Genomic DNA, 27151 nt, shown 5'->3' on the forward strand with positions numbered 1-27151 from the left:
TCCTCATTATGGTAAGTTTTACATTTCCCCCCTTCCAAAGGTCAACCTGTAACTCGCAAGGGATACATCGGAAGTGAACGCAGCCGAGCGCCTTTATTTAGCTGCAAGTGGAGAAACCAAGGGCATCTATTATCAGGGGGGCAGGGGAGGAACTATTTCAAGTCTGCAACATTCAGGGCACCACCAAAGGTAAGATGTAAGACGCAACGGAATGGAAGCGCTTTCGTGTAATAAGGTAACGATGCTGCACAGAAAAAAAAATCCCATTTATTTGTTTATAAATGCATTTGCAAATCAGAGGCAACGTAAAACTTGGTAATGAATCCCTATGGTAAATATCGGAATAGGGGGGCATGAGGAATTGTCACCAAGAATAACCAAATAAGATACATTGCAAGGCGTGAAATATTCAAGGCTGCATGGGAAGATACATTATCGGAGCTTCAAGGGCGCGCTACATGCAAAGTAGGGCATTTTCCTGTAAATAAATGTGCGCCAAAGTGATTATGCTTAAAAACAAAATGAAAAACGGGATGTTTTCTTAAATGCAAATAAAAAATGGATTTTATTTTATCATTATAAACTGCAAAAGAAGCTAGCCGCTGCACACCGTAGATATTGACTGTTGCTGCTACATTTAATAGCTGACGTACTCCCTCCCATAGTGAAGCGTGGACACGTGATGCAATTCACACCGCAGTGTTTATTCATGTCGACAGGCATCATTTATCTAGTGTATATTAGCAAAGTTCACCAACATCAAATTGCTGCAATTTGTTTAAACGACTCTGCAATTGTAGACACCCCGGTTTAATATATTAGTTAGTTAGTTCATATTAGTTATTCACCTAAGAATAAACAATCGCTGAGGAAAAGCTGCATCACAATCAAATCTCCCTGAGTAACTTTAATGCCATTAATCAATTCGCAGGTGTTTAAAATGTTTCATTACATAATTTTTAATCAGTTGGCATCTAAAACGCTGATAAAAATTAATCGCCACGGGAAATTACTTAAATCATAACTGCAAAGACTCCTCCCGTCACACATAAACACATAACATTCTGCTTTACCATAAACATTTTAATCAAGCAAGCACTAGCACTATTAAAGATTCAAAACTTTATATAATGGAACATTATGAAATACAACTACTTCCTAATCACATTAATGATTATAATTGATTTAATCGTTATTTTTTAAAAAAATTAGAATTAAGTAACTTTTTCCCGTATTCAGTAAAAATTTGACAGCTTTTGTACTTTTTCGTCAATGGACACTTCAGAAGAAAATTTAATTGTTCAAACATTCAAAGGGGATTACTTTCGTGCATAAAAATGAATTAAAATCAGAATTATCTGAAAGAATACATAAAAATTCAGTTAGTTTCTTCATTTAAGTCTAACTACAAGCGAAATGCTTGTTTCGTATTGCATGCATATTTTATATGTGGCTGGTGGCCATTCGAATGTGCGAGGCATTTTTAAACAAACGCGTGCTTTTAAAATAAAACTCACTCCAGGGGAATATCAAACAAACGTTAAGCAAATCCAAACTCATTACTATGTGTTTTTTAGCTTAATTCAGTCTGATTGAAAAACACGTGGATTTCAGTTTCCATCATTCAGATGTCTAAGCGAGTTTGGTCTCACGGGCGGGCAGACCGAACCAGAATCGCAGGTAATACACAAACTTCAATCTATTTTCCTCCTACCATAACCAACCTCACCTGTCTTCACTCAGCACTATGCTTCATCATACCTTCTGCCTCAGCAGGGACATCTGTGGGTGTTACAACATTTTACCCAATAATACATTTTGATTAAATGAGATTTCTGTAATGGAATGGTAAATGGACTACATTTATATACAGTAGCGCTTTTTTACTCTTACGAGTACTCAAAGCGCTTTACAATTTATGCCTCACATTCACCCATCCACACACACACGCCGGTGGTGAAGGCTGCCATGCAAGGCACCAACCTGCACACTGGGAGCAATTTGGGGTTCAGTGTCTTGCTTAAGGACACTTTGATGGGGAGAGGAGGAACCAGGGCTCGAACCTGCAACCCTCCAGTTGCCGAACGATAGCACTATCTCCTGTGCCACCATCTTCTGTAATGGAATGATGTTACTGTGACGCTGACTACCAGAATTCATCCATCCATCCATTTTCTATACCCACATGTCCTGTTCAGGGTCATGAAGGTCTGGAGCCTGTCCCAGAAGCTACAGGTGCAAAGCGGGTAACGACCCAGGATGGGGTGCCAACCCATCGCAGGGCACAAGGCAGGGAACAACCCAGGATGGGGTGCCAACCCATCGCAGGTCACACTCACCATTCACACCTATGAGCAATTTGGCAAATCTAATTCACTGTAACATGTTTTTTGTATTGCAGGTGGAAACCCAGAAGAAACTCCATGATGACACGGGGAGAACACGCACACGCCACACACGTGAAGCCAAGACGGACACTTAAACCCCAGACTCCGGAAGTATGAGGCAACACTACTGACCACTGAATCACCATGCCACCCTTTCGAACTCAGATTACTTCTCTTTTATTTATATAGAACTGTTAAGAATGAACACAGGTACAAAGCCATTTACAGAGTTCCGGGCCCCAAGTCCCCTGAGAATAAGCCTGAGGTGAGAATGGCAGGAAGAAACTCCCTCAGAGAGAAGAAACCTTGCGAGAATCAGACTCTAGGGGAAATCCCACCCTTCTGTGAGGGCCCCGGCAGTTCAAGTCCGCATAAATTAGTGGGAGGCAAATGCAGGCAGGCGGTGGGACAGCACAGGTGAGCAGGCAAATTAAGGACCAGGCAGGCAGATGGGGGGGTGAGATGGCTGAGGCAGAGAGCAGACAGGTGGACTGACATAGGCAGGCTGGCAGAAACACAGTGGGCAGGCAATAATAAAGAAATAACATCGGTAATATACCTAGATGAAACACGCTTTTCATCTGGCTAATGATTGGGCGAGAAGACCCCCATTGCATCTCCTCGGATCACGACACTCCCTCCCCTTCCTCCAGTCAAAAAATTCCCCTCCTCATTAACAACAGAAATATGCAATTAACAAAGACCACAGACGAGATGCTTCCGCTGAACTCATTTAACGTTCACTTTTTTCTGCAATGAATGAGAATGCAGGTTTAAATCGCCGTCAGATCATGACATCATAGGACTGGCCCGTTTGTGGGCCTGCTGGCATATCCAGCGTTTTGGTTTAATCTGTTTTGATAGCACAAAATCTGCTTCCATTTAGCATGTCTCTGCACTTACATATCACACGATTCACATATAAATACTAGATAATGTCTGACAGAAGCAGCTCGCGATCCGTCTCACTCATATCGGAGTTATATTATGCCGATAGATGGAATGACTCTGAACACCACAGAAAGACTTAGCCCTCTAATGACTGAGTGAGCGTAGCAGCTTGGTCACACGTCCACCTGCTCCCTGTAATGATGTGGCGAACAGGTTTTGCTGTCAGGAGTTCCGCTCGTCTCTCTGTGACAGACAACTCTTGCCTGGGACAGTGGGCAGCACGGTTCTTGGGTGGGACATCATTTCAGCGGCACGCCTCCGGGGTCGCGCTCACGGATGCCCCAAAGCCCCCGCCTCTGTATTCCTGCAGCTTGCACGTCCTCCCCGTGTTTGGGCAGGTTTCCTCCCACAGATCAATAGTGAGCAGAGGGACTGGCATCCCCAGAAGTGACGTTCACAACCACTCAAACCACCGGTCACTATGCCAGGGGGACTTTCTGAGTGGGTCCCCAAGAACGACAAACCTGTCCCTGGGAATCGCGAACCTAACCTTGTTCAAGTGCTTCCAAAGTGAGGCCCCTGGTTGCTACCAGCCGCTACTACATACATCGCTATGGAGGATGGAAGCTTGTTATTGCACCCATATTTTTTCTAGTCACTAATCACTTTGCATTTGACATTCATGAAGTAATAACAAAGAAAACAAACAAGAAAAAAAAAACAGGATCCACAGTTCAGTGCATTGTAAACCACCTACTTTGCATTCGCGGTAACGCGTTTCCTCCAACCTTCTCGAGAGGGATTGGGAGTGGGGGATCTGAATTTGCTGATCCCAGCGTTGATTTCACAATGAAATCACGCAATACCATTGGAATCTCCATTTGCCAAAAAAAAGCATAAACAAATCAGACATTATACGCACTTTGGGCTGTAACCAGTACCAGTGTGATGATCTGGGCAAGCTTCTCCGCTGGCGCCCCCTATCTGAGACAAAGTCAAACTGGCTTGCTAAGCTGGCGCCCCCTATCTGAGACAAAGTCAAACTGGCTTGCTAAGCTGCCACCCCCTGAGAAGATGGCTCCCTGGGTGACTGCTTGTGTCACCAGATGGCTTTAACTGAGGCTGCATAGGCCTGAAGTCTTTAAATACAGAACAGAGGGATTGCTCTGCTGCCATGACAACCCACTTCGGGTCCAGTGCGGTCAGTTAACAACAGACCCCCCCCCAAATACTGCAAGGCCTTAAACACAACCACATTCTGTGCAGCACTGAACTTCAGTGTGTGAGGTATATATTAGTCACCCCCGCACAGAGCTCACGTCCCCCTGAAATACTTCATCCATCCATCCATCCATCCATCCATCCGTCTTCCAGCTGCTTTTCCTGTTCAGGATAACGCAGGGAATGATGCCAGTGAGGCTAAATAAAGAAAAATATTTAATACAAAAAAATCAGCTGCTCTAAATATTCAGTATTTATTTAATAAAAAAAAAACAAAAAAAAAAAACGCTCACCCTGGTTGTATTTCCGTAAGCTCATCCCAGGCAGCACAGGGGATGAAGCAGAGTCACAACCTGGACAGGATGCCAGTCCATCACCGGGCATCACACACTCACACTGCAGGCACTTTGAAGGCACCTCTTCACCTAACTGTACGTCTCCAGAAGTAAACTGCTGTACGAGTGAGAAATCCACAACATGCAAACTCCACACAGAGCGGGGACTGAGGTGACAGCACCACCAGAAAGAATATAAATAATACAAAAAACAAATAATATACTGCTTTTTTAAAAAAAACACATGTAATGATGTATGAATCTGACTGTTTTAGCCCATGCAGAGCTGGTGCGTATTGCCAATTCAATTACCTTTATTTTTGCTTTATCTGGCAGGCCAAACCAGGCAATACGGAACAGAACTGAAAAACCCTGTAGATTACTTTGTCAATGACCAGTTCAGCAAAAATTAGCAGCAAAGAATTCCCTGGGCGATTTAGTGCAGATTTGCATTCGGCCCCCTGAGAATGCGCCACAGTAATGCATTGCAGAACCTGAGCACCTGAGCTTCACGAAGATTAAGTTACACACTTCAGCAATTGTATCGCATTTCATGCCTAATCCTTTTTAAAGCGCATGGTAAACACAGAAGTACCTGCTTTTGACTGTACAAGTATAAAATTCCCACAACTCAGTTAACAAACTTAATTCCTGAAACATGGATCATAGCACAATAACTGGTACTTGAAAATTTTACTAGACTAGTTTAAGTTTTCCATAACCCAAACCACACGAAATATTTTGCATTCTCCGTGTTATCTGTCCACTTGTGAAACATGAAAATATTTAAGACATTAAAAATCAGACAAATAGAGTAAGTAAACTCTCCTCAAATTGCGGTAATTATGTATGTTTTTGCTGCTTAGTCAGAACAATGAAAAAAAAAAAACAAATTCATTGTGTGGCAGATTGTATGAAAGCCTCAAGCGCAGAAACACTCGTTCTCAAGCGTGGAAGCATCCAGAAGCTGTGACGTTTCAGAACCGAGCGTATTTTTAACATAAACCTTCATGCAAACACTCACCTCCCTTCTGCGACAAGACATAACGTTTCTGCTGACATGAACCCATTCAGTGTCACAGCTTAGCAGTATCAAAAACGTGGGAGGAAAATGATTATATGATTATTTGCAGCACTCGCTTTCATTTTGCATCATTCTCAATATGGTCAAGGTGTCAGAATGTGCTGAATGATGACATTACTAATGATAAAGCACTTACACGGGCAAAAACATTTTAAAGGAGTTGAATGTTTTGAAAAGCAGAAGGCAAACCCTCTAAAAATAGGTTATTTAGTGGAAGAGGCAACCAAAAATTCGACATACACTTTCCTCACTAGATTCTTTTAGAAAAGAACAACTATTCCAATTACTACAAATAATAAGGGTAGACCGAACTACAAGCTACATCCATTCAGCCATATAGGTATCTATAACCAATTATCCTGAGCAAGGTCAACGTGAGCCTGGAGCATTTCCCAGAATGCACTTGGAAGGGGGCACCCTGGATGTGATACCAGACTGTTCAGGGCACCAACAATTTAGAGATAACAATTTACCTAACAGAAGTGCCAGGGGGAACCCCGATCTGATGCACAGAGAATGTGGAATCGAGATGCTCGAACTCAACCCTGCACCCTTAGGGGTGCTACTGACCACTAAGCCACACTGTTGCTCCATAAGCTTAGAATACCTACATGAGCAGGATTAAAGACTTTAATCTCCCACTGATTTTGTCTCTGCAGTCAGTATGGGCAGGTTTGTATGGGAAAGGCCATATATCAAATCCCTGTCCATGTTTCCTTCGCTATCTGCTCTGTGCTGCTTAATTATGAGCAAACCACTCTTTTTTTTTCCCCAGCCCTCTTTGTGACAGACACCCATTCATCTGTTCGCGCCTGTGCCGAGATCACAGCGAGGATGTGAGGGGCACGCAGGAGGGCTTGCGTCATCTGTCCTCGACGAAGGCTGACGTGCCGAGATCAAATGCTCCGCTGGGGAGCCAGGGGCCTCTCTGCATCAGCACCCCCCCCCCACACACACCACCCCCACCCCCCAGCTCAACCCAGTTGACGTGACCGCCCGTCCTCCACGTAAAAGCCTTCACTTCCCTGCTGTGCCTCGTATTGATACATCAGCCGTGAACATCAGTGCTGACAGAGAGTGCGACGCCCTTTCTGGTGTAATCCTAAGCATTGAAAAGATTTACATTTGCTCAGAGATTAGCGACGCATTGAGCCGAGGTCAAGGATAGAAAAAGAACATAAAAACTACTCATGTTGCAATGTGTTGCATGATCCAATGAGTTGCTTTCCAATTGCAAAAACATTCATATGTTACCCTATTCTGCCACTTTTCTAGATCTTTATAAATTTTACGGATCACAGATTCCAATACAATCCATCCATCCAACTACTCACAGAAGCATATTAGCAACATCCCTGGCAGTACCAATCAAAAGTCTGGACACACCTGCTTTTAATGCATTTGTCTCTATTTTAGCTATGTTATTCACCATATAGCAAAAGGCCTAAAAGCAATAAAGTAATACGTGTCAAATTTTGCAATAACCAAGAGAAGTGTTGAACATCGAAAAATTCTCTCACATTTTTGACTCTTCAAAATAGGCCCCATTTGCTTCGATGACAGCATTGCAGACTGAGACTTTTAAACTATATGGACTATATTTCATACTGAACCAACTTTAGCTTAATGTTACTGGGTGTATCTAAGCGTGCTGTCGAAGCAACGACACCTGACGACTATTTTTATATAATAATTTCTTTAAAATGATAAATTAATCATTAATCTTGAAGTAATGTTAATGTGGATACATTTTCATGCTCCCCGGTCGCCCAGAGGAGGATGGGGTCCCCTTCCCAGTCTAGGTTCTTCTCAAGGTTTCTTCCTGCTAGAGGGGGTTTTTCCTTGCCACTGTCGCCTCAGGCTTGCTTTGTGGGGGTTCTGGCTGGTTATATGTAAAGTGCTTTGTGACAATGACTGTTGTTAAAAGCACTATATAAATAAAATTGAATTGAATTGGCATTCTTTCAGCTAGCTTCCTATGTAGCCACCTGGAATGCATCTCCAATAGTCCAGAAGGATTTTCCACAAGTTCTGGGCACAAGTTGGCTACCCTGCTCTTACTCTTCAATCCAGCTCATCCCACACCAGCTTTGTAGAGTTTAGGTCGGGAGATTGTGGGGACGAAGGTCACATGTCACTGCACTCCATCTCTTTCCTTGTTCACAAGATAATATAGTACAGTCTACAGAACCTCGGGTTCTGAACTGTATTTATCAATTACAAAATATTGAATACTACTCTAACCTTTATAAGTCCTGGCCAGGAAAATAGGATACATTTGTGCATAAAATGCAAATCTTGCTTAGAAGTCAGAGAGTCGTCCAAAAAAAATGTTTTTGTAGTGGCTTCCTGACAGTGTCCCTCTCCAAACAGACAGAAGAGGGTATCTAGTGTCTAAAGGGACAGGGACAAACACAGGCACATCGGTTTGGTTCCAAGTGTCTAACTAAACAATAGTAGGCCGGTAATCGACTGACGAATCAGTTTTTGAGTTTCCACCTTTAGCACGTTGGCAGCAATAGCCGACACCTGTGCTTAGATCAAACCCAGAAAGAATGGGATCTTGGCCAACTCCAGCAGGTGTCTGGGAAAAGCATGGGTTAAAGAACTGATGAGAAGGTTCTTAGCCTCTAAGATATGAACAAAGGTCTCACTGACAGCAACCACATGCTAATGCTTCACCCAATCTACAGCTCCACTCTACAGTCTCTTCCAGAGGTCTCAGGCTACCAGCCCACCGGCTGGATCTGTGGCTCTTGTGCAGCCTGTTACACGTTTTTAATTCATCATTAAATCTGGCCCACGGGTTGATCTTTCCTTTCCCAGTTCGTTATTTTTCATTTAAGTGATCTGCACAGACTTGGTTTTCTTACGGATTAGCAGAATATAGATATAAAAAATTTTCCCTCTCATTTCTGTTTCTGCTCATAAAAACAGCTCCTTTTCCCCCTTGGCCCCCAGGTAATTTGAGTTGGAGACCCCTGGTCTAATGCCACCGGGAATCTACTGTGACCATTCGAGCATCTCGATCGAAAACCTGAGCGGAGGAAGTCTGTCCCCAGCAAACCCCTTCTGATATTCAGGCTCAGTAAGACAACCGAAAGAAAATAAAAAATTCCTAAAGTAGCGGATCGCCTTTTCTGCGGATGCCTCATGAGGAAGCTTTCATAGGTTATACATGAAAGGTTTCAGGAGGCTCTGCCACTTATTAGGGCTGCTGGGTGGGTGGGTGGGGGGGGGAGGGGGGCTAGTAGGCGTTGTTACCGCCTTGTTAACTGTCGACAAATCAGTGCCTCTTCGCGTCTAACCCGTAGTCTGCCAACTGTTCTATTTTACTAATAAGTTTTTCCGATTTATTATTCAGAGCTTTCCAGCTGTTCCGACGCATGAATAAAACACGAGTCTCAGTGGCGGGCTGCTCTGGGCCTCGAGGCTGCGCATCAGCACACGCCGAACAGCAAGGACGCTGTCCCCGGCGCGCTGGTCGCAAAAACGCGTCCCCGTAACACCCAAACACCGTGATAAATATCACTGTAGCATCCCTGTCAATCAGCCCCCTCCGGCGTCTCCATCCTTGTGAGTGCATGGGCAACGATGTGGTTCAGAATCATCATTAGGAGAGGATCATAAAATTACCCCAAAGACATTCATTCTGGCATTCCAAAATTTCTATCTGGCAGTTCAACAGTGCCTGTAATTGACATTTTGTGGGATTTTTTTGTAACAGTACAAAAATATTTGATGTGTATTTGATGTTGTATTTTAATTTTTTTTTTGCTTCGGAAGAAGGTCAGATAATGGAATGTTTACTGTATTAGTTTATAACCAGGGTTGTATACAAGGGCGGGGCCATATGGGAACTAACCCCAGATGAAAATTGATTGGCCTCTGGGGTGCCCCTTCTCCTGTCACTCACTGATTCAAAACATATCATTGGCTAATGACAAGGTTGGTTCCTCTGTATGAATTATGGTGCTTCTTGTGCTTTCATCTTAAAAAATTCTAGAATTGTTCGTCTTTATAACTAATCAACTGAGCACTGATGTCTCACACGTGTAGGGTTGGGGGTTCTAATCCTTCTCTGCTCTTTGTGCACCTGCATATTCTTCTTGTGTTAAACCAGTTTCCTTCTACAGTCCAGAAACAGTTAAGCTAAATTGGCATCTCTGAGTTTCCTGTGGTATGTATGTATGCACGCCGCAATTGGTTGAATCCGCTGGCATCCCACCCCTGTGCCCTGTGCTGGCTGGCATAAAGTTTCATAAACTGACCTGTAGAATAATTCTCCTCCATTTCTATAAAAGTTTAAACCATAACATGTAGCGACATCTGTTTACGCGAGGAAAAAAAACGAGTAATTGTGTTATTAATTACACATAATGAAAGCATGAAAGTCACCTCGTTAACACTTAAACCGGATAAAGTCGAAGAGATGGAAATTAGCGGAAAGCGATCGCGCAATTAATCAACTGTTAATGAATCGCTTCGGATTTGCCCAGCCAAAGATGAGCTGTGACCAGCCCTGTCTGTAATATATTTTCACTGATCTGCAGTTACGCTCCGGGCTCTTATCTCGTCCCAAAAAAAAAATGTCTTCTTCTTTTTAAGGACACGGACGCAAACGAAGGTGCCCTTTGCAAACAATACCCATTAGAATTCCAAAGTCATCCACCCACTCTGGTGAAGAGGTGTCATGGCCAAATTGGTACTCAGTAAAATCCGAAATGGTCCAATGAGCCAGGTTACCCATTAGAGACATCCAACAGTCAAAATGGGTTCAGTTTCTCGAAACGGGAGCTCTCCCAGGCTTTGCTTTGATTGTCAGGATTAGTCAGGATTGTTTTTCATATTCTTCACTGACATTGGAAAGCCAAAGTCATCAATGGAAAAAACTGTAAAAACAAAGAAAATTGCAATTCACGAACGTGTAATTATAAATCTAGAAAAATTAAGAAACATGCTGCAGAGACACAAACATCTACTAACATTTATTGTGACTGTGTATTACAATAGGATATAAGATGAGGAAATAAATCACAAGGATTTATGCAGAGCCTCTAGGTGTACGATAAAAGGAGTTAATAAATAAGCACTTATTTCCAAAGGCCATTATGGAAAAGAGAGAACAGAGGAAAGACAAAAAAGACAGGAACAAATCCTGCAGTTACACAGTTATGCAGGTGAGAATTTTTAAAAAATTTCTGTTGTCCTTTGAATGGCACTGAGCAACAGGCAACAGGACATGGAAAATGGGTAATCGGCTGGTTGGGTCTAATCGCCTTGCGTGCCTATAAATAACAGCTATGGTTTCCTCTTCATCGATCACAGGCTGCCCATGTTGGGCCGGGGCTGGCTCTGACCTGGCTCCAAGCTTGACTGCCCCCGCCTCGCACCGTGCCCAAGCCATCAAACCCGGCTGCACGCCAAGGGATGACAAACTCTAATTGGTTGCAGAGAGAGGTCTGTCATTGTTCTAGGGTTATGGCAATTATTTAGGTTACTTCAAGACAAGGTTAGCCAGCTAGCCTGCTTAGGGGAAAAAAGTACATCCATGAACATATTATGGTCGAACTTTGTTATAAATACATCGCTGAACATAATGGAAGTTTCGGCAGAGTTACGGCTAAATTCTTTTCTTTCAATATTCTGGGTAAGATATACTGGAAGTGGTGCATCTATTTTAAAGGAATAATCATTTCCAGCAGGTGGCGCTGTGGCTCAGTGGCAGGAAGCACTATGCTGGGGTCCCTGTGTGAACGCGTGCCCGGTGATGGCGGGCTGAGGCGAGGACTCCCCTGCCTTGTGCTCCGCGCATCCTGGGCCTCGCTCCAGCTTAACAGCATGTCGGCCATTTAAAATGGACGGAATATTCCGTTATCTGCCATGATCAGGAAACACGTTAAAATGCATGGGAGTAGGATGGTAGCTAGAGATGGACTCCAGAAGTTTTTTTCAGTCACGTTAAAAGTTTTTTTTGAGTCAGTAGTATCCTTTAGCAAAATACTTAGCCTTACTTGTTCCAGTAGAATGTCTAGCTGAATAAAGGAGCAAAAAAAAAAACAATTAAAAAACTTTGAATAAAGGTTTTTAATACTTCTTTGGTCAGTGCATAATTGCATAGATGTTATTTTATAATTTTGATGTCTTTATTTTAAACTCTAGAGAACAGTACAGATAAACCTTTCTATGGGTAGGTGAGTCCAAACTTTTGCCTGTTACTGTATATATCTTGCGGAAAAATATTTAGCTCAAAATATTAGAAGCATCTACTTAGTCTTGACTTTTTATTTCCTCCTTTAAATAAATTAATTGATAACACTTGCCGGCAAGGCACTGGAGAAAAGAATTAAATAATGCATCTCCAATGCAGTGTGTCCTTCACAGCGAGAGCAGAATGACACATGGAACGCGCAATGTGGTGTCAAGATGTAGAGTCACTGAAGGGTTTCGCTGAGTGCTGAATACTTGTCAGAGTACAAATTGTATGCTTCGCAGGCACAGCCGCTCAACAAAACCCTTCCTGTAATACAAGCATACAGCAAGCATATGATTCACCAAACTTGTGCATTGTTTATTATTCTCTGTTATTTAGTTAGTTTGTGCTGCTGTGGTTAATTAGAATATATGATGATTGTCATGGCAACATACAAGGGGGGGATGGAGGAAGAAAGGAAGAACCTATTCCACAATGGGGTAGGAACATCAATGGGAAGCAGGGTTCAGGGTCTTGCTCAAAGGTCCAACAGTCATTTGCTACTCTGCCAGACAGGGGATTCAAACTTATGACCATCTGGTCATGGACACACAGTGCCAACCCGCTCATGTATGGCCTCAGTGTACCTTTAGGTTAAAAAAAATAAATGAATGTATCGTCAGGCGAACATTCTCCTTATTTCTGTTTTCCAGATGCTGGACAATCAGGGTCCATTAAGTGCATCAAGAAATCGACACAGTTCATGGACCCGTTTTTTTCCTTTCATTGAATCATCAGTGATAAATCTACAGACCACTCTCTTCGTAGGCAGAGTGTTTTGATGCCGCCTGACGGTGTCGAGTGGAGTGGCGCGATTTTATGCCACATTATCGCACTTTAATCCGCTTCTCTATTCTTCCGCCATGTCCTTCAGCAGCTACTTTGTTTTATAGACGTGTGCCTGGACTGATGAATAGCCATGGGAAAAGGTGGTGAGTCTCCTTCAGAGCGTGTAAAAGACACACAGAACCTTCTCCCCACTCCTTTATTCACAGCTCGGATCTCCCAACGCTGGAAGCGTTAAATATGACCAAATTTTAAATCTGCCATCCATTATCAATGAATAATCATCCTTGCGCCAAATTATGGCGTTGCTACGGAGCACTTGCGGCCTGATCGTCCGGTTAAACTAACAGAAAGGGCCTGGATATCGACAGTGTTAATCTCACGCTGAGAGTGCTTGTTTGAGTCACGCAGACCCTCAATCAGCACCAAACTCAGGCTGCTAGATTAACACCACCAGTTTTGCTGTAAAGGTCAAGTGGGTCACTTTCAAGCCCATAATTCTGCAGCTCATCCCAGCCACGGACCTTAATCCTCCAACAAAACAGGCCCGTGATTTTTAACGCTCAGAAAACAAGTGTGTATATGGAATGATTTTCTTTCCTTATTTTACATAATACAACAAAAGCTCCCAAAGTTTGCACAAATGCACAAAAAAATGCATGTCTTTGTTTATTTCACTCTGACATTGGCAAAGAAGAAATCAACATACAAGAGAATGCAATTTTTGATAAGATTATTGTTTGCTCAATAGGTTCTTCTTTTAAATGGACACATGAAAATGGTTGAAATCTTTACTTGTAACAAGTTTTATAGGTTTATATATTTGTACATTTTTCATAACTTGGTGGGTCTGTGCATTTTCACTCAATACTCATGCATCGAAGAATTCAAGCACCTAAAATTAAACGGTAACTGTAAGAACCTTAATAAATAAGTTATGTCTGGGAATGTGGGTAATCCAGTCACTAAAGGCCCTGGTGCAATAGGATGCAACTCGAGGCTGTGCCAGTATTCGCCTTTTAGAGCTAAAGATTTTCTGAAATTCTGCACAGTGTGGGCTTATATTGTGTTTAGATGCCTAAGAGATGGTTTTCTCAAAGGAAAACATGTAGTGCACAAATTATGCATTAATAAGGAAGATTTTATTAAAGCGATTCAGGTTACGTGCCTTGCTCAGGGGTACAATGCTGACTCTCACCCGGGTACTAATGACTTATCAGCATTGGGGTCGTTAAACGTCACGTTAAACGACCCCGATCTCATAAACTAATATTGGTATCAGGGCACAGATATTTTCCCTGTTAAGAGAACTTTCTAGAGTGTGAGGCACTCTGATCTCAAATGTTAAATTCACAATATATACATTACCTAATTAAATAATTCATCTTTTCAATTTAAAAGCAAAAATGTGAACAATTCTCACAATACAGAGACGTAGTTATATATAGACTGTATGACATCATGCACAGTTAGGGTAACGTGGTTCAGCACAATGGACTGTGGGGGCAATGACACGCTGCTTCAGAGGCGCCGTGATGAGAAGCCAATGCCACAGAAACAAGCCCCCCCTCTTGCCAGAGGACTGCCGTTGCCATGAAGCAAAAAGAATTCTCTATTGTGACAGACACGCTATGGGAAGCTTTTCACCAATTACACACAGCCTTGTAGGAAATCTGGAACACGGGAAGCACTTAAGCAGGATTCACTTCCTGCAATTCCAGCCTCTGAAGCACTGGATTATTATTATTATTATTATTATTATTATTATCGTTGTTATTGTTGTTGATATTGTCTATCCATTTTCTAATTGTTTATTATGCCCAGGGTTCCAGGGGTGGGGAGGTAGGATTATCACTATAATTATTTTTGTTGTTGTTCTTCACTACTGGTGTTGAAACTGAAATGTGTGGACCAGTAAACAATTACAGCTGTGTGAAGACGCACAGTTCATTACAGATCCGTAATCAATAAATAATGAATATCTTTCGCTGCACCCTTTTTTCTACAGCTTGTGGAACTGTTCAAATATAATCAGTGCATAAAAAAAAACATTTTCCCTCTTCTGCATTCGGTAAGGTCTGGCTTTTTCCAGAGCTGCCAAAACCTTCCCTGCCCAGTCATGCAGATTACGCCACCGGCCAGCTGAAATAATGTCTGCGGATACAGAGCCTTTTGAATTTCTGCACAGCAGTCCTACTAAAAGGTATTAAGGACTGGGTTCCTGGGGGTTTCTGTCTGCCAGAATGGGGAAATGTCTCATATATATCGGGGATGGTGTTTGATACCCAGCAAGAAGTGTGGCAAGCTCAGCAAATGGTCCCCCTTCCAAATAAATGGAAAGATCAAGGTGAATAAACAGGAGATTGGGCTGAGAATACCCTGGTAAGAGTTAGAGCGCGTCTGCATCCTCCAATAAATCATTCTCCTCCTTTCCCTGTCCACCTGTCAGGGTGAGCGTCAGTCTCCGCTGTGACGGACATGTCCTCGCAGCATCAATACCTCCACCAGATGGGTGGGGATACCTTGAGAAAACCCAGCCAGATGTTTAAACTCCACAAGCATTGTCCTGTGGGGGGGTCGTCTTTTTTCAGAATTTTAAATTGAAACATCTGTACAGTTATACAGATATTCAGGGAATTCAAGTAAATGCCTCAAAATCATACCTTGCGAGGAGGTTGTGTTAGAAGACAAGGTTATATATTAAGAAAATCTCATTAGTACACTCCAGAAAATTTATAATGATAATTTATAATAAAAGGTGATTTAAAATTTGAGGTATAATTTAGGATGGAGACCATTTTTCGTGCATGACACATTATTTTTTAAAGCGATATTCCGGTGCATTTTAGAAATATGATATTGCTTCAATTAGGGAGCGCTGAGGTTTCATTATCACTGAGACGCCACGCAGTCAAGGAATGATTCACTGAGATAAATGGTACTCGTTAAGCCGGTGATGTAGACTAACTACCCCCAGCCTCTCAAAGGTTAGGATGGAAGCCTTGTTGTGATAAATGGCCATTTTATATTTGTGTCAGTAGCAGTAGAACCTGGATATTAATATGAATGTTGGGTAAGGGCTCAAAGGGGTGGCCATGGCGGGCAGGTAAAACTAGCATTTGGGGTTAGGGTTAGGGTAACCCTAACCCTAACCCTAACTCTCAGAATGGAGCCAGACAGAACTGTGGAGCGATCAGGCCTCATGTGACAACGACGGGGAATGAGAGCTGCATCTCTCATAGGAAGTATTTGCTAACCTTTAGCATTTGCTAATCTTAAGAGACACAGTCATACCGCTCAGCATTAGGACACAGGGTGCATGCTTTGCCCAAGAGGCTGGTTACAAGGTCCCATAAACTCTGATACCGCTGTGACACATCCGCTCCTCTGTTAATTGAGGCCAGCATGGAAATCGTGCGTTAAATTATATCCATATATCCGGCTGCTGTGCATAAACACACATAACTATTTCCAGCGTCGGTAAAGACACGTTAAATGGCTTTGAGATGCAAGTGTAGCATTCCTTTTATGAATGGCCTGTGTCGTCTTTCTCTTTTTCCCCCCCCTAGTATATTTTATATTACAGTCTCTGCTTGCTCTGTGACCTTCCAAGAATTTGTCTCACCCTACTGTCTTCTAATCGGCAAGAAGACGATGGAGGAGAGAACAGGGAAGATGAAATAGGTATTAAGAAAGTGCATCAGACTATGGCGTAATTGTTCAGTGAAAGCTTTAAACAGGATTACGACTGAAGTGTGCAGACTCAGTGGATGCAGAATCATAAGGGTCTTCTGCAGCAATAATTGCTATTCATTCCAAAACGTGAGCTCTGGCAGTCCTATGTCTCGCCTGCAGGAATTCCTAATCTTAAACTTCACCTCAATGCCTGGTATTGATACTTCATTTGCAATCATAGCCACTCCATTAGAATACAGTTCGGACTAATTAATCAGTAACATGCAATCCATAAGAAAACAGGAGAACAGAAATAAAAGGACTGGATTTGCAATGGATGCAATTTAATTATCCGAGCAGGCAGCCCTAAAGCTCATTACTGCTCACGCTTGTTGCCCAGGTGACTGTAGTCAGGAATGTCCAGGAATCACGCCGGCCGCCAGTTTTGATAATGCCGCACGCGGTTTAAATTGGTCTTTGAAAATCAAGGTGGGGGCACTGTCGTTCTTTACAGTGAGGCGTCTAACGAGCACCAGGTGCTGAAGATGAGGCTCTTTCTGTTGTTCTAAGGAAGAGAGAAACACTGGCAAAACCAAGTGAAGGTGACAACTTGAATTATTAATAGTATATGCACTGTTAATATATACCACTCCTCCATACTACCTACACATGCTAGCTGTTTATTTTTTATTTCCATGAATGCAGATGTCACGATACATCGAAATAACATCAAGATATATCTAAAAAAACATAACTAGCTATGCAGAGCACATGATTTGTATCTTTTATATATTTATAATTCATATAATTACACAGGTATATTCCAGCATTCAGTGGCCACAGACAAACAGTGGCATCGGTATACAGCAGAATATACAGTCAATTGAAAACTGCTGTTTATTGAAAATGTGAATTTGCCATTCTTGTTGTTCTAATATAGGCTTAACATGCAGGAATTTGTACCACAGTGCATCAGGGGTGATTCTAGGAATTTTTAAGGTGGGGAGTATAAGAAGCTTTTAATCTGTGAGTGAAAGGGGAGGGGTCACTCCAGGGGCCAATCAGCTTTCAGCGGCAGCCAGTGCCCCTAAGTCCCCGCCCCTGTACTCAGCCCTGCACTGTATAGTAAAGTATTATCAGACTGAGTTTCCTCCTGATCCCAAGGTATCACCTGTGGTAACATAACGCAGGTATTCAAAGGGCTCCGATGACCTCGTGACCACAGAGAAGACTCACCAATTAAGAATACAGCATCGGACGCCAATAACTGCCTCTGACCCAGAGGGGCGCTGTTCTGCCTCTCGCCCAGGTGCTCCACCCCTGTCAAAGCCCCGTGGACAGGGTGAGGGAAAACATGGAGTCACCTCAATTTCCGGATGCCCCGCTAAAAGAAATAAGTAATTTATGGGCCAAGGCAGTGTCCTCGCTCATCTTATTTCCCAAGGAAGAGGATGGTGCGGAACATAACGCTGGCCATAAGCCCCCCATCGTGACTTTCCGTGCTCCGGATGGGAACGTGGTGCCTTCCCCAGTGACCTGGGTGTGCACAGCCCTCATCTATAGTCTGGAGGACAGACTCATTCCCCAATCCCAGCTGACGGTGGTGGGAAAAAAAATTCCAAGCGAGCAAAGTAAAACGGATAGAGGAAACCTTGATTTCAAACTACATTTCAAGCCACTGATTAAGTACAGTGATAGATGGATTGGAGAAGAGACTGGGACATTACTGCCCTTTTTGTCAGATGGAAGAGAAAGGAAAAATAGGCTGAGTTTTTTTACTCTTTCTCTGATAATGGCTTTATTATCAAAGCCAGCGACTACACAGAATCAACTGTAGAATCCAACCGATTTGTTCTGCGGCCCTTTCTGATAATTGAATTTTGAATTAACAATCAATTAATTAACAATTTGAATCAAATTCAGTTAATATGATGTGTCTGGTAAGAATGTGCACGCTTGTGTGTTTGTGCAGATGTGGGTGCATGGGTGCATGAATGGGTGCATGAATGCATATGCGTATTTATTGATTGGCTGAGCTCGTTGTTGTGCTTGCAATGCCTTAATGCACATAATGCAACAAAATACCTGTTTTTTTGCCCATTTCCTGCAACCAGATCTTTCTGACACAGCGTAATTTGAACAACCTTGTTACAATTTTTCCTGGAAAGCTAAAAAGAAAAAAAACAGTGGTCATGCATAATGAAATCCTGATACTGTATCTCTCAGTGCATAGCTTTACAAATCCTTATAGAAACACGGTTCTTTTATTTTTCTCTTTATTGTTACTTGAACATGTGTTCTGGCAAAACAGACTCCAAGGCCTTTTGACACACGTTTAGCCTTTCAAAAATGAGTAATTATGGTCAGCTATTTGATGTATGCCAACCACTTCACTGAAACAATAAAAAAGTGCTGGCATCGCCCTCTATTGGTGAAAGGAGGCACATGCAACCACTGGCTACGCTAACAGGCAATTTTGTATATTCATAAACAACCTATGGATAAGACAGGGTAGAGTCTTGATACTGAATTATTTCTCGTTCCTTCTTAGGTGCACTTTGCGCTACAAATCAGCAGTCATGCTATTTCTGGCCTATGGGTTTCTAAGTGCTTCGCAGGCCTGTCGAGCACGTACTGTGGTTAAGCTCTCGCCATAATGCAATTCAGAAAGGGGAGGCGACGAGGCAATCGTGAGTCACTCCAGCACAAAGGCAGCACCCTTTCCATGGCTCAGAAAGAGACTCGTTTGCATGTGTGCGATAAGCCTTCGATCCGATGCAGGGCCATAGCGGTCTGGCTACATCACAAACCCATGCACTGTTCCTAAATGATGTCCAAATTTTATTTATTCAGCTGAAGCCTTCATGCAAAGTGAGGTATGTTTTTGAGAAAGCAGGGTCAGATGCAGTTGGGGGTTGCAGGTCTCACTCTGGGGCACAATGATGAAATCACACTGCCAAGTCTGGCATTGAATCAGCAACCTTCCAATCACAGTGACTTCAGCCAAACCTGCGCAGCCACAGAGTGCCCAAAACACCAATCGACACAACGTAAAAACAACACGACGGCCCGATGAAGAGTCTCAAACTCTGGATTATATTCTCTTTGCACGCAAGATGCATCCTTAAACGGCGACTTTAAATACGGCATATTCCCAAGTTTACTTTCCATCGTGGAAGACAAATTGCTGTGGGACAGAGACGAGGCATTATGGGATTGCTGTTAATGTTTTAAGCCCTAGATATGAAGATAAATGTGTGTACATGCATGTGCTGTTTTCAGAAAGGTCCTCTAAGTCACAGGTGGCCGGGTCGTATTGGGGCAAGTGAAGTAGCAAGATGGAGACAACAGGAAACCTGTTGCTACTTTGGGGTCTGTTGAGACAAGAATAACTGGCTGAGGTGTTAGAGAGGCGCAGGAGTTCCGTGAAGGGAGATCAGAGCTAACTTGAAGATGTTTGCCGCAAAAGGAAGAAGCCATGCTATTAAATCATGTACTGCAATATGATAGACTGTGCTAATGCGGAAGATTTTGTATGCATAGGAAACATACAGTATAGGCTTAAGATAACAGTAACAGCAGTGGGCAACAGATTGATGAGTGGGTGGGTTTGTGACAACCCATGAGGAAGTATGAAGAGGTAAGGTGGTGCAGGGCGGGACATGCGCTGAGGGGATTGAGGTCACGTGATAATTAAGGGATAGGCTAACTAAGGGGGTAACCAAGGCAACTATGTATAAGTGCTATGCCTCTTGAGGTTGACATAAGTCTTGAAGCATTTATCAATCATTGTCAATGAGCTGTCTGATAGGAGATTTGCTTTTCGGAGAAGTAGCCAATCATAGTATTGATATGCTTTTTTTTAAGCTTGAAAAAGATATATAAACAGTTGTGTTTCTTCTGAAGGTTTACATCATGCAAAATCTAGAGGGACCAGTACAATGGCCCACAGGGATGGGGGGTATCGGTGATACCATTTGCTGTACGGGGGGGTATAATGTGTATGGAAATACAGGAGAGATGATGTTTGTTCTTCGAACACTATGGGACATGCATTTCATTTTTCATAACAGGGTGGTACCATAACAGAATGGGTGGCAACCGTACCCCCCACTGTTCTGTGGGCCGGTGCACAAAGGATTCACAGCTGCAAGGAGTGATCTTCTGATGCGTATATGCGTATATGCCCCCCCATCACCGTTCTCGGATTATCGATGATGGTGTCAGATGTCTTATGATTAGATATACCTTTACTGGTGTAATGCAGTCCTGCAAAGAAATAAAGCAATATGGTGTGGCTGAAAACCTAAAGCAATGACACAAGGAACAGAAAATGACTTTTGTACAGAAAATTTACTACCTTCTGACATTTTGCATAGGTTTACTGAAAATTTAAGAATCCATCCTTTTTCTTTACTGTAACAGGGTTACAGTGAGCCTGGACCCTATTGCTGGAAGCACAAGGAGACACATTTGCATTTTATTTATTTAGTAGAAGATTTCATCCAAAGCGACATTTTGAGGAAGCAGGGTCAGACAGTGCCTGGAGCAATTGGGGTTAAGGGTCTTGCTCAGGGGCTTAACCGCAAATACTACTCAGCCAACTGAGGGATGAGAACCAGCAAGCTCACAATCACAAGGACAGCATCCCGCACACCATCCGGGAAGATGTAGGGGATATGTATTCGCATGTTTTCTTTAGCCTGAGTAACTGGAGAGTCACTGGCTCTCCTGGTGAGAAAATAAGGCAGATACCTCACCAACCCAGATGGAAATTGATCTGATTGAGCCAAGGCATGAACCCAGGGACACCTAGAATAGGGCGTCAGGCCATCATAGGGAATTCTCTCATATACACGACTGTACACTCTGGGACATTTAGAGACACAACTTCTTCTAAATGAATGTTTTTGTAAAACGCAAACATACAAAGAACAAGCACACACAGTGTGGGACACTGAACCAGCGACTGGCGAAGGTGTGACAGGACAGGGTCACCCACTGAGCCAATGTGCCGTCCAGCTGTAAGGCGACTTACTACATTTAAAGACCACCTCGGGTCTGGTGTTTTGGCTGCGAAAGGCTCTAAGGCACCTTCAGCTGTAACCAAATGCAAATGAAAAACAGTATTATTACGTAATACATGCCAACCGTTGTTTTTTAGGGGGTATTTGTGCTGTTTTCCCTTCTCCTATCACACTAGTACTCCGAGGTGTGCCGAGTCTATCTGACAGCTCTCGCTGTCATTGAAATATGTTTGCCGAAGCCGTGATCGAACGCGAGTGTTGAGAAAGAACAGCTAAGATTGGCCATAAAAACCAGAGTGTGACAGTTAGTCTATGACAATGCACGTCATCTTCACGAGGATTTTATCTGAATATTGTCATTCAGACAAGTCACCTCTCTATCTATCTATCTATCTATCTATCTATCTATCTGTCTGTCTGTCTGCCTGTTTGTCCATCTGTCTATTCATCCATCCATCCCTCCATCCACTTACATAGATAGACAGATAGATAGACTGATTGATTGATTGTCTAATTGACTGACAGACCACCTAGCTGAAAATGCGATACCATTGCACACAATCCCCTCCTGTGACATGTCCAAGGTGCTCTGCCGGTTTGTCATTAATAAATTGCCATTATCTGCCGCCTATCTCTTATCGCTGGACATTCCTGCATGGTGATTTTGTTTCACTGTAATCACACGAGGCAGCGGGCGCGCAGCTGTCAACGCAGCAATCAGGGAATGCGGCGGTTTCTTTAATTATACGGCCACATCATCGCCGGCTGAATGGCGTGTTGATTCGCCCTCTCCTCCCTCAGGAGTTGGCTCCCGGCGGCGCTTCCGTTAAACACGCGGCCGGGAGATTTCACGGCGCTCCGTTTCCAACTGGAAAGCCTCGCCCAAATCCCCCCCCCCACCCCCATCAGCAACCATGGCCCGACGGAAGAAGAATGATGTGAAAAAAAGCAATGTGATTCATATTTGCTTTTTGGTTCCTTCAACAGGAAACTAGCATGAGGTATTATGAACCTCAGTTGAGAGATTTCATCATATCTGAAGTAAACAAGTAAACAGAGCCATGATGAACTGCATAAAGATGATTCTTCCAGACGGTTTCAGCTGCCCCTGCTCTGTTTAATTTCACAGAGGATCATGTCTACAAATGCTAATTTTACCCTTTAATTTTTGCAGTCCGCTTTATCCCCCGCTAATAAGCTTGAAATTAAAAAGACTGAACATATTGGACTCGTCACACAGGAAGTGATAAGGTCCTGTGAAATACAAAGAGGCAAAGGAGATAACCGCCTCCAACAGTAACTGACAGGATTTCAAGTGTTATAAAAGACGGCTGCAGGAGCTTGTTGCTTTCCATAACTGTCATTCGTTTTTTATGTGGCTACAACGGTCCTCTTTTGTCTTACCCAACTTGAGTGGAAACACTTTCAACCATGGGACTTAAACTGTCACCCCTGTCAAAAAAAAACATCATAATGCTAATCGTTTTTGTCCTCGTGGCATGCAGCTCCATATACTTTCCAACGTTCTGGCACGAGACCGGTGGCAACCCTGAAGCATATCCATCTTGTGAAATCTTCTGTCTCGCTCGAGAAATGGCCAATTCGGCACAGCGATACAGATCTGCGTTAAATAAATAAACTAACTTGTTCACAAGCAATTTGTGGCTAACATTTAAAAGTGGCAGAATGAATAGTGGCTGTCAATACGCACATCTGCTGCGCAAACTCATAATGTATGTGGCACGGTGTCGAGGTCGCAGAGGCGTTCCTGTTCTAAACATCCATTCTGCTCCCCTCGCACTTCTGCTTTTGGCCTGTCTTAGTAGCCAATTAGCCGAGGAATGAGTGACATCCACGATTCGGTGTCGATCCGCGAAACACGGAGACATAATCACTCCTCGAATTAACACCAGTTGGCATGCTAAACGACTCTGGAATGCACTCGTCATAAACCTGACACTGTGCCACGGGGGGTTCCATTAAATTCAATTAAATGAAATTTAATTTTTATTCCACTGCAGATAATATGCAGTTGTGAGGAAAAGTTTGTGAACCCATTGGAATGTCACTTAACCTCATCTAACTCATAATAATCAAGACACATTTAACACACGAAACACAAAATATTGTACCGTGTCTTTATTGAACAAATAATTTATACAATTTAGGTAAATGATATTAAAAAATATGTGCACCCCAATATACTAGTAATATGTGTTACCAACTTCAATATCAAATAATCTCAACTAAACACTCTTACTATCTGCTGTTGAGACCTGCACAGCAGTTATGTGGTATATTGGACCATTCCTCATATAAAATCACTTCAGTCCATGTATAATTCTGATTGTATTAACAGCCTCCTCACAACTGTACAATATCGTTATAAATCTCGCTCAAATCAAACTCTAAAGACTAGGTTTGAATATTTCAATTTTCAAGTGGAAAACGAATTTGAGCAATTAACAGTGAAACCATCATCTATTTATATATAGCTTAGATGCTGGCAATGTTTTCTTTTAAGATCATTCAAACTAATTGCAGGATTAATATCACAATGGGATCTGAACAGCAAACTTATGAACTTGTATAATACTGTGGACACCACTTGGCACATATATTCTCAGCTGAGCCATCCCTGCTAATTCAGTAACATAATTTGTGTCCATTTAAAAAGCCAACTGCTGTATTATGGTGGCGTGGTAATGAAATACAACTGTATTCGGCAGCATGCAGTAATTACTGGCTATAATGAAACTAGCCAGCACTGTCAGCTCACCCCTCAGTGTTGACATCGAATGCTAACACAGTCTGTATGGATTGTGCATGTTCTCCCTTGTTTGCATGGCTTCCTCTGCGTGCACCATGAACAGGTGCAGGTGTGCATTTGTGCATGAGCGCCCCCTAAAGGCACACCGGTTCCCCTCGGCTTACTCCCTGCTCTCCAGATCAGCGTGACCCTGATGCTATGAACCGTTCCTGATGATGGAAGTCAGACGCCCATAACTAAACTGAAATTTATCCAAGATAATCTGGGGTTACAAGAATTTCTCCAGGTCCCCAAAGTGGTGAGTTTACCACTGTGTTTAGCTGAGAGCGTGTGCCCTGTGATGGACAGGCATCCTGCTCAGTGTGACCAGTGCATCCTGGGATAGGATCCTGGCTAACCAAACCTCTATAACAGATAAACAGTACAGAAAAATGGATGGACGGAGAGATGGATTATTTTGGATAATGAGGTACTTTTGAATACTAATGTTTTCCATTTTGACATATACAGGTTGGTTGTCAGCTGTACAACAGCCAAACTAGTAATTCTGGGATTTTTTTAAATACAGGCCTGCTTGGCATGTTGCCAAGCCAATGAGACAGTTGAAAATTAAGCTTGGCATGCATGCAATCAATCCTTCAGTGCCCAGCACCCCTGCCCAGGGGTGAGATACATGGAACCATTACTTGAAATGCTGAGACGATGTAAAAAACACACAGGTTTAAAGATAAGTTACAGAGTGTCTGTCTCAATGTGGATGCCTTGGGTGGTGGGGGGGGGGGGGGATCCATGTCTTCTGTGTGCAGTTGGCAAATGTTTTGTCAGGGAATATGGGAGCTTACATCACCACTACATCATCACCAGTTCTGACCCGCCCCCACCTCACTTTTCACAAGCACCCCCTAGTGGCTGCGAGCATCACTGTGGGGTTGCTCGGGGAGCATGCGCTCATTTGCCTTTAAGGTCTCCTTGACAACCTGCAGACAGCGTATCAGAGAAGAGGAGATTACAGAAAGTGGGGCAAAGCAGAAAACATATTTCAAAAAGAAAAAAAAGTGACCCTTGCTTAATATGATTCTGGGAAGAGTTTGTGCTTCCTGTTCGAGATAGAGGCAGCGCGTGCTGTGAGTGGGATCCACTAAAGAGCCAGCATGGCGAGGCGTTAAAAATGGCACCGATATATTCCCACGGCGACACCGGCTAATAGCAGCCGCAGCAATTGGCAGGAGGCGGCAGGTCACGCAGCAGACTCCCCGCCACGCCGCCGCATTATTGCATTATAAATTATTGCAGCGCTCAGATGAGTTCACTATGTGCAAAGTTATCATCTGCACAATGGCTCCATGAGAAGCGGGGCTCGCTTGGGATGTTCGTCGGCTATCTGAGGGATTATTGCACAAGTGCTGAGCTTTCCGGATAGCTTTCCTCTCAACTCCCAATTACAAGAATTACATTGGGGTGCCTTAATTAGTCTGGTTGTTTTCCTCCGGAGCTCCTGCATGCACAGCTGAGGTCATCAGCATGGCACCGCGCGCTTACATCGGCTCCGGGGGTAATGTTCATGAGGTTGATAAGCATTAACGGTCCCTTCTGCAGTAAAACACACTGGAGGAGGTCACCAGATCGAGGTAAAGCTATCCTGGTTCTTATAGTTTAAATTCCATGTATAGCTTCACACTGCAAGAAGAGTTTCTAGGGTTCGATTAAAGTTTAAGCACTATCAAAGCCGCATACCAAAGAAAAATTGTGAATGGCAATTAATTAACGGAAACATTAAGCAAATGACAAACGCCACCTATGTAATTGAAAATCAGGCTAAATCTTAGACTCCACAAAATAGCCAGTGATTATCCGGTGATTTACGGTGATTATAGCGGAACAAACCCTAGGCATTCTATTAATTAAAGGTACTTTTCTTTCTGAAAGTTCACTCCGACGCAGCTGGAGACAAAGGATATGCGCCAACAGGCTGGGAACGCTTGACCTTTCTATCCATTTCAGCCCATATCCACACGGATGGGGTTAAGGTCAGGTGACTGCCCAGGCCGATGTCATCACTCTCAGCTGTTCCGCATCTTTCTTAAGCTTAAAATATAGAGTGTAGAGATCAAAAAATGAGGAAAGAGCAATGTTGTGTCAGTGCTGCACTATGCAGAATACTTGACTACAAACATACAGCAACTAGTTAGTGACTCTGACGCATTTTCATTAATGTCTTTACTAGCATGTTCCTGACAAAGCTTTGGCGGCCGATGGTGTGAGACCATACATGTACGAGAATGATTCTAGGGCAATTACACTATATGCTTGGCATACTGTCATTATTGACAAAAGACTAACGCCTGGCGATGAACGAATTCACCTGGCGATGAACGAGTGCCACCTGGCGATGAACAAGTGCCACCTGGCAATGAACGACTTCACCTGGCGATGAACGAGTGCCACCTGGCGATGAACGAGTGCCACCTGGCGATGAACGAGTTCACCGTGTCGGTTCCCTTTGTGTTTAAGCAGACCGCAACCTCACCGAAGCTCCTGAAAATAACTTTAAATGTGAGGCTAGAATAGCACGACTCTTTCTTTTCTGCCTCAAAGATAAAATAAAATATTTATTCTGTACGGACATGGTGGCCTAAGGGTTAGCTCCAGGGGTGGTTGTTCAGATCCTACACCCATCTACGTGTGTGGAGTTTGCATGTTACTCTCCACGCCCCCGGAGGCA

General features: G+C 43.2%; 1 protein-coding gene and 1 long non-coding RNA gene across 8 annotated transcripts in view; one reads left to right on the forward strand and one right to left on the reverse strand.

Annotated features, from left to right (window-relative positions):
* Window positions 1–27151, reverse strand: part of ntm (neurotrimin) — a 297117-nt gene that overhangs the window by 53249 nt on the left and 216717 nt on the right. The window lies entirely within an intron of this gene.
* Window positions 66–7847, forward strand: LOC140591873 (uncharacterized). The gene is made up of 3 exons (XR_011992171.1): window positions 66–189; window positions 2402–2804; window positions 6694–7847. It is a non-coding gene; the product is annotated as an uncharacterized lncRNA (long non-coding RNA).

This window comes from Paramormyrops kingsleyae, chromosome 6, assembly GCF_048594095.1.
Source record: "Paramormyrops kingsleyae isolate MSU_618 chromosome 6, PKINGS_0.4, whole genome shotgun sequence".
NCBI classification, from domain to species: domain Eukaryota; kingdom Metazoa; phylum Chordata; class Actinopteri; order Osteoglossiformes; family Mormyridae; genus Paramormyrops; species Paramormyrops kingsleyae.